General features: G+C 51.5%; 1 protein-coding gene across 5 annotated transcripts in view; it reads right to left on the reverse strand.

The window, feature by feature from the left end:
- Positions 1-12994, reverse strand: part of EPB41 (erythrocyte membrane protein band 4.1) — a 240694-nt gene extending 227700 nt beyond the window's left edge. For 4 of the 5 annotated variants that reach the window (XM_058304765.2, XM_058304760.2, XM_058304761.2 and 1 more), the window contains exon 1: positions 12852-12994. The gene's annotated coding sequence lies outside the window, so the exon portion shown is untranslated. Of the gene's footprint in view, positions 1-8120; positions 8137-12851 lie in introns of those variants that run through there. The other variant, XM_071217589.1, reaches the window with a different exon arrangement.
- Between the last annotated feature and the right edge of the window lie 1048 nt (positions 12995-14042).

Here is a 14042-nt window from a genome sequence, read left to right on the forward strand (position 1 = left end):
TGGACTCATAAAAATGTTAGAACTGGGAAAGTCCTTAAGAGATCATTAGGCCCAAACCACTAACATTTAAAAAGACTGGGAAATGGGTCCATAGAGGTACTTGCCCAAGGCCACACAGCACAACAGCGGCAGTACCTAAACTTGAACCCAAGTCTCCCAACCCCTATACAGGTGTTCACTGCTTTCTTCTAAGACCAGCTACATTTGCTCTCCAAAGCTGGAGGCCAAGCTAAATTCTACAGCTATAAAATCTAGATATATCTGGGCTGGAAGGGACCAAAGAGATAATTTATTTTAAAATTAATAACAACTGTATTTATTATTTACCATTTGTCAGGCACATACTAAGTGTTTTCCCTGTATTATTTCATTTAGCCTCAATTATAGTTAAAGAAACTATAGCTTAAAAATGTTAGGTGAGGGAAACGGATGTGGCTCAACCAGTTGGGCTCCCATCTACCATATAGGAGGTCCAGGGTTTGATGCCCAGGGCCTCTTGGTGAGGGCAAAATGACCCATGCAGGGTGCTGGCCAGCGTGGGAATGCTGCCCCGCATGGGAAAGCCACCCCACACAGAGAGCTGGCACAGCCAGATGATGCAACAAGAGACACAGGAGAGAAAATAAGAAGATGTAGCAGAACAGGGGAGCTGGGGTGGCACAGAAGAGTAATCACCTCTCTACCACTCCAGAAGGACCCAGGATCAGTTCCCAGAGCCACTTAATAAGACTACAAGCAGACACAGAAGAACACACAGCGAGTGGACACAGAGAACAGACAGTGGGAGGAGAGGGGAAAAATAAATAAAATATATCTTAAAAAAAAAAGTTCAAGTGATTTGCCCAAGGTCCATTCAAACTAGGTCTGTCTGATGTGACTATCTGCTACTCCCTCCAAGTCACTCTCAGGAAAGCAATTTGGAAATTATACACCAACATCTGACTGTCCCCAAGACCCCAGGGGAAGGCTGTTGTGGCTGCATCTGACTGTAGCCCTGGGACATTCAAGGAGGGACCCAAGGATCTGCCTCCTGTGACCCTCCCCAACTCCCTTCTCTCACCAGCTGGAGCCAGCCTAATGATCCTGATAAAGCCTCCAACTCATTCAAGCTTAACCCACTAAGCTCTCTAGGCCTAGACAGTCTCCCACAAAACATGGGGAGAGGCTCAGTGCCACCAGCTAGATGAGCACCTTCTAAAACTGGTAGTTTAAGTTACCCTGGCCCAACCCTCACCTGGCAGAGGGGATTGGATACCAGAAATGGCCCAAGACCCTGCAAAACTGCTGTGGCAGGAGCTGCCTGCCTTTCATTCAGTTAACCTCAATTTCCAAGCCTTCCAGTGACTAGGAGTGTTGTATTGGGGAAAAGACAAATGACTACAAATAAGTTCCAGCCTTGGCTCTGCCATAAACTCACTCTGTAACTCTGGGTGAGCCAGTAACCCTCTCTGGGCTTCCATTTCCTCACTGGTCAAATGGAGGTGGCAGTGCCCATCCAGATTGTCTCACAGGATAGCAAGAAAGATCAGATGACGTAGGAGTGCAAAGTTAGAAAGCGCCACACCTGCACTGAGTATGATTTTTATTTTAACTCTACTTTTAACTAAGCAGAAAGAATTCTCAACCCCAAGGCAAAAGCCTTGGAATTGAGGACAAACTGACCTCACCTTTCTTCATCCAACAAACATTTATTGAGTACCTCTTTTGTGCAGATACTGGGAATCCTGGCATGAATGAAATGAGGCCAGTGGCAATGATCATAAACCCTTCATTGTCATCATCCCATATATGGGTGATAGCAAGAAGTGGGAGAAAGAATGTGGACTTTTGAGGCGGGCAAAAGACCTGGTTTCAAATCAAAGCACATGACCCCCCACTGAGATGCTATGTGAGCTCTGCAAGTCACTTTCCTTCCTTCAGTTTCCTTATCTGTGGAGATAACATGTGCCAGCCACTGTGCCAAGTGCTTTATATGCCATATGTCACAGAACCCTCACAACAGCCGTTTGAAGGTCTCACTATAATTCCCATTTTATATTTAAGGAGGTGGAGTCTCAGAGAAGTGAAAAAATTCACCCATGATCACCCAGTTAGTAAGCAGAGCCAGGGTTCAAGCCCACATCTGCCTGGCTCTATTACTAGTACTCTCTATACAGATTACAGATTGCCTGCATTGCAATGACAGTCATTACAGTAATGCCAGCAAAGCTGTACAGAGCACTCATTATATGCCTAAGTACTTTACCTGCATTCTCTTAACTTAATTCTCACAGCAACCTCATGGTGTTGGATACTATTTTAACCCCAGTTTACAGCTTTGGGAAATGAAGTCAGAGAAGCTAAGGAATTTGCCCAATGTCATACATGCTAGGAATGGTTATATTTGCGAAGCCAGGTGTGTCCAACTCCAGAAGCCAAGCTCTTTCCCATTACACTACCCCTGCCTCTGCTTACCAGTGAGCTAAACAGGCATCTTTATCTCTGCGTAATGGTTGAAAAAACTGAGGGAGTGAGCCATATGCCTAAGGTCAGGAAACATACCAGCAGCTGACCTGGGACTTGAAACAGGCTCCTAAATCTTAAACTATTTCTTCCACCCATAATCCCTGAATCCTCAGCATCAGAAAATGCCATTGACCTGCTCAATGGACATGGGAGGCCCTACACGTAGCTTCCCCACATGTTAGAGAGCCCCCTTTAGCCCAGCCCAGACATGGAGAGCCAAGAATGGAGGAGAGAAATGTTGGCCGGACACAGGCCAAGGAAGGCAGCAGTTGTGTTGGTGACCCAGGTGCCCCCAGCTCTGGGCACCTCCAGCTTGATCTCCCTAAGCCATGGCCCCAGAGCAGGAGTCAGGGGAGTTACAGGGAAAGCTGCTCTAGGCCTGGGTCCCACTGACCAGCTGGGTTGGTCAGCCCACTCTGCTGTGATTTCTACTGAAAAACAAAAGGCTCCATCCTCTGGACCTAAGTGCTAATTACCAATAATAGTAAAATAACCACTGTGAGCCAAACAGCCTCAACTAGAAATTCTGCATAGTTCAGGAACAAAAGATGTGGGCACTCCAACTGAAACCCTGGCAGAAAATGTCAGAAGCAAAAGGGCCTCAGGGTTGACCCAGGCAAAGTATTATCTAGTAAATGGAGAGGTTGATGACCACTCCATTTCTCATTCAGTCATACAATTATTTATTGAGAAACCACTTCATGCTCAGCATAAGTGCTAGACCCAGAGAGGACAAAGTTTCATTTAGTGTTGAAACAGGATTTAAACTAAGGTTTGTCAGCTCAAATCCCTCCTTTTAATCATTTAATAGTAGTAGAAACCTCTGACATCAATCCATCCCTTTCCTTTTAAAATCAGAAAACAGGGAAGCAGGCAGTTCGCCCAAGGTCTGACAGCATGGAAAGCTGGGCATGGGATGCTTCCTTCCACTCTACCATATTTTGGGCTGTGGATGAGCTTTTCTCCTTTAGGCCTGTTTCTGGCCTCTACACAAGTCTTAGAGTGGTTCTAGCGCCCTGAGGACAGTTCTGAGGCTCAATTCCACCCCTGTCCCCTTAGTCTAGGCTTGGGTTGAGATGGGGGAGAGGGAGGTATGTGTGTAAATGCTCCAGGACCCTTCGTGCATTCTGCTTTTTCAAAGTGCTTGCTGTGTCATCAGAGCAGAGGAAACTGGAGAAGGGAAGCTCTGCCCTCGTGTGGCTGCTGAGAGAGAGATCAGGCAGCCGTGGCACAAGGATGACAGAGATAGGTTTGGGCAGGAGCCGCAATTAGGTTGAAAGTAGTTTGAGCACCCCAGGCAGGAGGAGAGGGTGAAGTAGGGGTGGGGCCGGTTAATGATGCTCAGTCTCTAGCTTTAAAACTGGTTTACTGGGTGACATTTGTTCACTAAGAATCATTTCAAATGGTTTCTTATAAGACTGGGGATGGGTAGAGCAGAAGGTTCTTAGAGACAGCAATAACCATTGCCATAACAGTAGTAGCTTCCTACCACTGAGGGCTCGCTAGTGCTGGGCACTGGACTAGATGCTTTATCTACATTATTGCTTCACAGTCAAACTGGTCCCATTCTACTAAACACAGGAAACTGAAGCTGGAAGAGGTAAAGTGACAGCTAAGGTCACTGCACCTCACCCACTCATGGGACAGTGCAAAGAATGTCCAGAAACCTGGGTTCCTGCTTTGTGACCTGACACCATCAACTGCCTGCTCTGGACTAAGCTTCCCGCATCTGTACCAAAAGGGACTTGGTCGCCAGCACGTGCTAAGATCCAGGAAGCTCAGGGATCCAGTTCTTCCCTGACCAGATACAGGACCTCCCGCTCTTCTCCCAATCACTCAGAAAATTGAAATGTGCTCTCCTTTCAGGGCTGCCGCTGACTTTGGCCTCCAGGCAGGGAGGGGCCTCTGGGGTAGGGGGTGGGGGCATCCAGCCCTCAGGACTTTGTCCTTGGGGCTGAGGCCAAGAGGGACAAGGGGCCGGAGGGGAGCCACCTCGGCACTGGTCCAGGACCCCTCTGGAGATTTGGACTTGTTTTTTAATCTTTTCCTTCCTTTCTTGGCCAGAGCCAGCTGCCAGGAGAGGCAGGGGAAGCAGTGGGTGGGGCCAAGGAGGCAGAGGAGTCAAAATAATGATTTAATTAGAACTTCCTTTTACGGGGTGTCCATTACATGCAGACACTAAGCCAGGTCGTTTGCGGGGATTATCTGACTGAAGCCTCCGCCCTTCCCTGGGAGGCAGGCCCACTGTCTCCATTTTACTGAGGAGGAAACTGAGGTGCACAGGGGGGATATGAGTGACTCAAGGCCACACAGCTCTGCACATGCAGTTCCTTCCTCTCGGAATGCCCTTCCTCCTGGTCTTTGCCTAAGAACACCTACTCACACGCCAGTGCATCAGTCAAAGGTGGGGTTGGTGGTATGTGTCCTTGTCCCCAACTAGCCTCTGAGCTCCTGGGGACAGGGACCACACAGAGTCATGTCTGTGCCCCAGGCCCAGCACAGGTCAGAGTGGATGTGACAGCCCACGACTGGGAAAGGGAGGCACACTCTTCCTTTCCTGAGGCCTCCTGCCCCTCGCTGTTTCTCCAGGTGCCCTTTGGAACCTGTCAGACTAGGTAGGTGGCTGCTCCTCTATCCCTGACAGGCCCTTCTCAGATCTGGTCTCCACTGTCTCAAGATGAAAAGGTCTTTGTGATCCCCAAATAGTATTCATAATTATAACAATAACAGTAATAATGACTACCATTTATTGACCACTTCACTATGTTCCTCATAGGCATTATTTAATCCTCAAAAGAATCCTAGGAGGCACATAGGTTCTTTTTCATCTCCAGTTTACAGATAAGGAAACTGAGGCTTCAAGAGGTTAAATAGCTTTTCCAAGATCATGCAACTAGTAGGAACAGATACAGGATTCAAAGCCAGGTCTATCTGACTCTAAACTACAATGCTGTCTGGTCTTTTCCAACTTTCTGTGGTCTCCCCTCTTCAGAACTCTTAGACCACCAGGCCCGGGTAGAGGTGCAGAGAGAGAGAGAGAGAGAGTGTGTGTGTGTGTGAATTTATTCATCATTCAACAAACACTGCAGGAGCTCCCTGGGCTGGGCATTGGTGATGGACAGAGAGGACTCCAACATAGACTCTGCCTCCTTGAGGGAGGCAGGAGATTCACAACAGGGATCACCAACAGACCTGGGTCTTCCCCTGAATAACTATGTAACTCCGGGCACTCAGCTCCGGTTCCCTCAGCCACCAAGGGAGGATGATACTGCCTACTTCAGACAGGGACTGCCTGAGAAAATGTATCTAAAAAATCAGCATGAAACAACCATTCTGGCATATAAGAAACCTCCAATAAATTGCAATAATGTATATGATGACTAGAGATTCCCAGGATATCTAGGTCAACCTCAGATGCAATTCTCCAGGACCCTCCCTGGAGCCACCTCAGTCAGATGCTAATGCCTAGTCCACCCATTTTCTCATTAAACAACTCTAAGGGAAGCACCCTTTATTAGCCCTATCATACAGGTGAGGCAACCGAGGCCCAGAGAAAGTAGGTTACAGAGCAAAAGAACCGCCAAGCTAGAACCACCAAGCTAGAACCTCCACCCAGCTACTTCCATGCTGACAGAGCCCAGCCCCCATCTGGGGGCCCTGGCTAACCTGCTGGGGAGCTCAGGTTCCTGATTCCTAGAATCTGGTCCCAGCTGGGTGGAAAATTTATTTAAAGTGGGAGATAGAACCAAATAAGGGGCAATCTGCTTACTACCACATCCCACCCACCCGCTCCCTCCCCCCCCCCCCCCCCAACAAACACACACCCCAGAATGAGCCCAGGGCTGGGAGGAAACCAACAATTACCAAGCCATGCCCTAGGCTGGGTACTTCTCATTGATTCCTCCCCACACCCATGCTGGGAAAGTATTATAATCTGCATGTTGTAGATGAGATCTCCAAGGCTCAGAGGCGTTAATGACTTTTCCAAGGACACACAGCTAGGAAGTGGCAGTCCTGGGAGGGCAGAGTCCTTCCTCTCCCCTCCCTCCTCAGCCCCAGATTCTCCCAGCTGCCCCTCTCTTCTTACAAAACCTAGAGGCTCTGCCACTTCCTCCCCCAGGCCAGGTACCTAGGCCCCTCTCTCTGCTGATGGATGCCTGCTTGGTACTAAACCACACACTCAGGTCAGAGGACCCAGGGCTCACTGTGACAGAACCCTGGCCCCCAAAGAATTCACGGTCGAGTGAGTCAAGAGGGGATTCGTGTTCATGGAGTCCCTATGATGCTGGGCACTTTCTATCCATTAGCCATTTAACATTAACATGTTGACAGGCGCATAGGAGATGCACAATTAAAATGTTCATGGACTGGCCATCTGTCAGCTGGACCCTGAGCCTCAGCAGAGTGGCGACTCCTTCTCTATGATTCGTTGGTCTTACCCAGGTCAGCTAACAGAGAGGTGAAGATGGTCAACCACCACACCAGGGAATCAAGAGTGCCTACAACTGCAAGCAGAGGAATTGCATCCATCATCCATGTGGAATCTAACCCCTCTTGATCTAGAAGTGGAGTGGACATCACCATCCCAGGGTCCACAGAATGGAGGAGTAAAATATGGACTAGAGTGGACTTACTGATATTCTGCAATAAAACTATTGTGACGAGTAATAGAAGAAATTTTAGCATCGAGGTGGAGAGAGTGGCCACAGTAGTTGCTGAGGGCAGGGAGCGGTAGAAGAGATGTGATGTGGGGGCATTTTTGGGATTTTGGGTTGTCCTTAATGATATTGCAGGGTCAGATGCTGGACTTTATATATCCTGCCATAACCCACTGAATGTACTGGGGGAGAGTGTGAACTACAGGGTAAACTATTATCTGTGTAGTGCAGCAGTGCCCCAAAATGTGTTCACCGGGTGCGATGAGTGTGCCTCAATGAGGGAGGTTGTTGGTGTGGGAGGAGTCGGGGGGGGATATACAGGAACCTCTTATATTTTTTAGTGTAACATTTTTTGTGTGATGTATATATCTTCAAAAAAATAATTTACAAAAATGACGTGGGGGATGGGGAGTGGGTTATATGGGAACCTCTTATGTTTTTTGTTTTTTTATGTTTTTTAGTATAACATTCCTTGTGATCTATTAACTTTAATTTTTTTTAAAAAAGTTTAATGTTCATTCATTCAGAAATACTTATTGCACACCTACTGTGTGCCACCATGTCCTAGGTGGTGGGGATATAACAGTGAACAGATGAACAAAAATCCCTGCCCTCACAGGAACAAAATATGCTTGTGGGAGGCAGGCGTTAATATTCCCATTTTACAGATGAGAAGCTGAGATCCAAAGAGCCACCGCTGTAAGTGGCAGAGTAAGCATTCTATTCCAGGCCAGCCTGGCCCAAAAGACCTTTGCATTGTATTGTGTGACCCAAAAGTTAAGCATCAGGAGAGAAGTTGACCTTGGATGTGTGGGATCCTGATTCACAGAAAATGCCATCCTCAACTCCTCCACCCCATCTTAGGGCCTCCTTTACCCCTCCTGGTGGCCTCAGAGCCACGGGACATGCATTAGACTCAAGGCCATGTAGCCATCATTTATCCAATCCAGTACTCACCCAAAAGTAGCCGTCAGGGGTCACGCAGCCAGTCGGGGACAGGGCGTAGAGCCATCGCCGCAGTGGCACATGGGAACAAAAGACAGCAGTGAGACACACAGCCAACACGCAAGCCATCTAGGGCTTCCTCCTGGGCCTGGGCCTGGGCCTGAGCCAGTGGGGAAACCCTGCCCTCCCTCTGCCTCTGGGGCAGACACCCTTCTAGCCAGCAGTAATCCTATAATCATCCCTAAACTCACTGGGCCCCCAGAGCCTAGCCCACTGAGGCAGCGGAGTTCTGTGGGGCGAGCCCATCATTCGACAGACACTAACTGCGTACCTACTGTGCACCCAGTGTTGGGGATAGGGTATGAGCAAGACAGATATGGCCTCTGCCCTCGCGTAGTGCGGTGAGGAGGCAATCATAAATAGTACTGAATGACGACTGATGGTTGTGCTTCAAGGAGGAGATTTAAGAACTCGGGGTCAAATCCTGGCTCTACCACTCACTAACTTTGGGATGCTGGGCCCATTTCTTCTCTGTGCCTCATTTATTCATCTTAAAATGAGAATAATATTAATACCCACCTCCCAGGGTTATTGTGAAGGTTAAATGAGGGAATATAGGTACAACGCTTTGAACAATGCTTGACTCACAGTATTATTACAGGTGATTGTAGGTGCAGGGTCTGGAGGGACCCAAGAGTGGGTCAGGGCGCCATCCACCTGACAAGGTTGCTATTGGGGCTGAGGAAGACAAGAAGAGGTGAAGCTCTGAGCACGGGGCCTGGCTGCATGGTAAGTGCTCAGAAAATGGTGTCCTTCCTAGGGCTGCTCTCCAGAGCAACTCCAGGGGAGAAAGCCTTTGTGCAGAGGGGCAGTCGGTAGTGCCCCCAGTGGCTCCACACACAGACCCATGAGTGCAGCTTTGAGCTGAAAAATAACCCGCAACCACTAGTTTCCACCTGATTCTACAAATGCCTCATCTCCTTTGATCTTCATAATTATCCAAGATGTGGTCAAAGACAAAATGACTATTATCCTTATTTTACAGGGAGGTGAAAAGATTCCTTTCTACATGCCTCTGGGCAAGTCACTTCACGTGGCCCAGCCTAATCAAGTGGCCCAGACAGGATTCCAACTCACATCTGCCTGGATTTTGTTGTCCAGCTTTTCTTATTTTCCCTTCAGTCTGCTGCAAAGCCCCAAACAAGCTTTTGAACCTCTCAAATCTAGTCCCTTTATCTGAAGTAGTTGTCACACAGCCAGGCAAGATCTAAGGTGTTCCTGACCCAAACTCTTCTTCCACAGGCTCAGCCACTGCCATTCTGGCCCCTTCCTCAAATCCTTTACCCCAGCGCTGACCTCAGCCACTAACCCACGGGTCAAGGAATGTCTGTGCTCAACTACTCTAAATCCATGTTCTACAGATGGGGACGCAGAGCGCAGAGTTGGCCACATATTCCAGGTTGTCTTTCAGTGCCCAGCTCTTGCAGCTGGGCAGCAGTTGGATGGGGCTGGCTCCCAAGGGAAACTCGGGTAGGGCCCTGACTTTCACATTGCTCCTTCTGTCCCTGTCCCCTCCTACTGGATGTGTCCAGCCAGGCCCGGCCAGAGGCAGGGCCATGCCTCCAGGGGACACAGAAAGCAGGCAGCACAGCTTGCTCCTCACCTGCCCAGCCTGAACAGCCCAGGGCTTGGAACTTCTCCAAAGGGGTCAGGCAGGCTCCGCAGGTAACGACTGGGTACTGTGGATGCCTCCATCTGGGCAGGGTAGGAGCTCCCCCTCTTAGTTAAAGCTGAGCTTTGGAGTCAGACAGATCTGAGTTCAAATCTTGGCCCTGCTACTATCTGTGCCTTTGGTCAAATTGATTCACCTCCATGAACTCCTGTGAGGTAGAGATAATAGCTCTTCCCTCACGAGGCTGTGAGGATTAAATGAGTTAATGCAACATATTAAAGGCTTAGCACAGAGCACCATGCACTATGAGTGCTCAAGAGGCAGTGGCTCTAATTATGATTAGAGGACACAGGCAAAGAACAGGACTTGGGGGCCCATCACACCATACCTTGACCTTGCCCCATCTTCTCCCCTCATAAGGAATTAGGGTATGTGGTAGACTAAGTCCCAAGCCAGGTCCTGGAGGCTATAGTAATGGGTGCTGGAAGACTCTTACAGATTCTAGGTTCATCTCCCTTCCCCGCTTCACAGAATGGGAAACTGAGACTTGCGGAAAAGGTTACTGGCTCACAGACAGTAACCTTTAACGAACATCAGAATCTCAGGCCCTTAATTCATACAGATACACTCTGCAACCCCCTCCCAACAAATCCCATGCCTCTAAGGTAAGCCCTTTGAGGGTAGAGAGGGCACATATCCTGTTGAGCTCTATGGCTGGCAAACCTGCATAGGGTATACAGTATGTGCTCAGGAAGGGTTTAGGGAATAACCAAATGAAGTTCCTCTCTGGTTCCACAGCTCTGCCCACAGGCTCCCCCTCCGGGGTTTTCTCCTTATATCTGCCTTCCCAGCCTTACACTGACCTCTGTCTCACCCTGCAGCCCAGGACCCATTAGCTGGGCGCAGCTCCAGCCGACAGAGCTCTGGGCCTCCACTGGGCCTGCACAGCGTCAGCATCTTCCCAGCCAGGCTGGGATGTTCCAGCCCCGCACAGCCAGCCAGGCTCCTGGCCAGCATCCACTCTGCGGTGGGGGGTGGGGGGGGACGGGGACGGGACGGGGACCTGGGAGCCCTGGGAGCTTCTCTTGGCACCTGAGCCCTACAGCAGGGAGGCCAGCCTGGCCTAGGCAGCGCAGGGATGGGCCAGTGTGGGGCCTGGTGTGGGGCCTCCTCACCTCACTGAATGCCACCCACACACTGGGGCACTCCACCCACATTCCATGTTGCTGGGATCTGGCAGGCCCTGCCCGACGTTCCCACACACACGGGCACACCTCAGGGCTTCCCCACTCCAGTCACTTTTTAAAACACCCCCATGGCCAGATCTCAGACCAGCTGCCATTCTGGTCACTGCGTACTCATTGCCTCATTTGCTTCTGTTAATGCCTGTCAGGGCCAGATTACTGACTAAGTAGGCACCCAGGGCTCAGGGAGATGAGGTGACTTATGCAAGGTCACACAGTAAGGAAGTAGCAGGGCCAGAATTCAAACCCAGTTCTGCTGCAAGCAAAGCCTACAGGGCACCAGATGGCCCTACCCCTTCCTCCTCTCTACTCCTTACAGCTTCTATCCCACCTTCTACCTTAGTATCTAACCCAAACTTTCCACCTCCCTCTACAAGGCCTCCCTGCCCCCATTCCTTGTTGGAACTAATTGTTCCCACCTCATGGCTCCCATAGCACCTTGTTTACACATGCACCCGATAGGCTGACAGCAGCAGCTGGGTGCAGGAGTTATTTCGGAGGCATCTGCCTCTCTACCACTAAGAAGGGTTTTGAAGGCAGGGGCTGGCTCCAGTAGGTGCTTCTTAGACCTAAGGCTCTCTACATCCCTCTGCTACCCCCATGACAAGTCCCTCTGGCCCCTTCTGCCAATCCCCTCCCCACCCCCAGGCTCCAGACAAGACCATCCATCCCCCCCCAGGCCTATCAACTGGAATGGAGGTGGGGAGCTGGCTGAGGCAGAGCCTGGGCTAGTGCTCCTAGCTGAGGACCCGACCCTGACTGACCCCAGGCAGCTCTCACAGGCACTCCCAGCTGCCCTGAGCCCAGCGTGTAAGACCCTCCTAAACCTCCTTCTGGGAAAGAAGGGCTCACAGGTAGACGAGGGGCCCAGAGACTGAGCCACTCCCAACCAGGGGAAGCTGTGGGCCCTGGAAAGACTCCCCAACCCTACCCAACTAATCCTCTCCTTCCTCTCCCTGAGGTTGGAGCAGGCTCTGGCTGGGGTCTCTCTGAACACGTCTCTGCCTCCACACTGGAGGGGAGAAGTCCTGCCCTATCGAAAGACGTGGGGTCTCCTAGAAAGTGTAGGTGAAGGCGAGAAAACTCTTGGGGAAGGACAGGACAGACACGGAAAAATAGGCCACACAGAGACAAGAGATGAGCGCCCCTGGGAAATGAGAGGTGAGCCCGAGTCTGAGCCCGAAAGAGAAACCAGGGTCACTAGAAACAGAGGGAAGTCCCCTAGACTCAGCCTGGAAGGGAGTGTGCGGAGCGGCAGCGACGGAAGGGCCCCCCTGGCGGGCAGATTGGGCGTCCCGGCTCGCGGGTCCCCGCGACCCGACACTCAAAGTCAGTTACATAAGGGCCGTAACCGGGTGTGGGGCTCCTGGCCCCGGCGCCCCTCCCTCTGCGCGCCTCTCGCCCTCCGGCTCGCGACCGCGCTGCGGCGGGCCGGGCAGGAGCGTGCGGGGCCCGGCAGGGCGGGGTTGGGGGGGGGGGGGTTCTGGCTGCACCGCTCCACAGGGACCCGCCTGCGGGAACCGAACCCGGACCTCCGCCGCAGACAGGCCGGGAGACCGGCTGGGACCGGCAGCGGCACGTGACGAACTCCAGACCGGATCTCCTGGACCCCTCTCCTGGCCCCTCAACCCTGAACTTCGAGGCGCCTCGATCCCCTGGACCCCAACTCAGACCGTGGAACCTGGGACCCCTAGGGCCCTTCCTGGACCTTTAGACCCTGTTCTCGCCCCTCCCGGGACGGCCGGGGCCCTTGGGGGCAGGTCGACACGTCCCTCAGCCCGTCCTTCCCAGGGCCCCGCGGTCGCCCCCCAGGAGGTCCAGGCTCACCTGGGCTGACCGGGGCGGAGTCCTGGCCGCGCCGGGCCGGGTCGCGTCCTCGCTCTCCGCCGCTCTCGCCCTTTAAGAGGTTCCTGCCACTTTGCCCCGCCGGGGCCGTCCACCTGCACTGACAGGGCAACTCTGACGTAAGCCCCGCCCCCTGCCCGGGAGGCCTCTTAATTGGTGCAGGCAACTGCCAATCGGCGGGGCGGCGGGGAGGGCGGGGCGGAGGGGTGCCAGTGCCGCAACCGGGAAGGGGTGGGGGCTGCAGGTAAGGTCTTCCAGCCCCTAGCAGCCCCGCGAAGACTGGAGGGATCAAGGGAGGGTCGGGAAGGGAGCTCTTGAGTTGGTGTGGCCTTTGAAGTCACGTGGCGAAAGCCTGATGCAATTTACCACGTGGCTCTGCCCCTAAGGATACTAGATAGGAAGGGGATGATCTTAGGAATCAGGGGAGCCTGGCAAGACTCACCTGGATCACCTGTTCCACCGCTTTGCCCTGTGTGACCTTGAGCAAGTCGCTTCGCTGAATCTGAGTTTCTCAACTATAAATCTTAGGATGTTTTCCTGAAAATTAGTAACGTATGTTAAGTGCCAAGCACAGCACTCGGTAAAGGTGGATTCCCGTTCCTCTCGTCCCTATCTTGTCACTTCTCAGAGACTTTCCCCTTTGGACAGTCGGTCCCATCAGGTCTGGAAGGGGCTTATATTATCACTGATTCAAGTCTCTGCCCCTCCACCTCATTTCAGACCTGCGCTCATACACCTCCAATGGCAAAGCTCACCCCTGATCAGGGGACTTTGAAAGGGTCCAGAGACTTCTAAAGCTCTTCCTCAGGTTCAGGTTAAAGCTGTCCTCCAGGACATCTACCCAGAGAACAAGCCTAATCCTTCTTCCATATAGAGGAATCAGAGCATACGATCATAGGCTATTCCAGGCTGGAGAGCCATGGAGAGCCAGTCCCTTCTTTGACAAGTGGGGGAAACCGAGGCCCACTGAGAGCAAGTTACTTCCTATGAATTCAGAGGTCTTCCTACTATTAAGAGATGGGCTCCAAAGTCAGATGGCCTGGGTCCCAATCCCCAGTACTGCCACTTACCACTTGGGTTACTTTGGGCAAGCTACTCTCTCTCTCCAAGCTAGTTTCCTCCTCAGTAAAACAAAGTTAAATAAAAGTATTCTTCCTCAACGGTTGTTGTGAG

Source organism: Dasypus novemcinctus, chromosome 9, assembly GCF_030445035.2.
Source record: "Dasypus novemcinctus isolate mDasNov1 chromosome 9, mDasNov1.1.hap2, whole genome shotgun sequence".
Taxonomy (NCBI): Eukaryota; Metazoa; Chordata; class Mammalia; order Cingulata; family Dasypodidae; genus Dasypus; species Dasypus novemcinctus.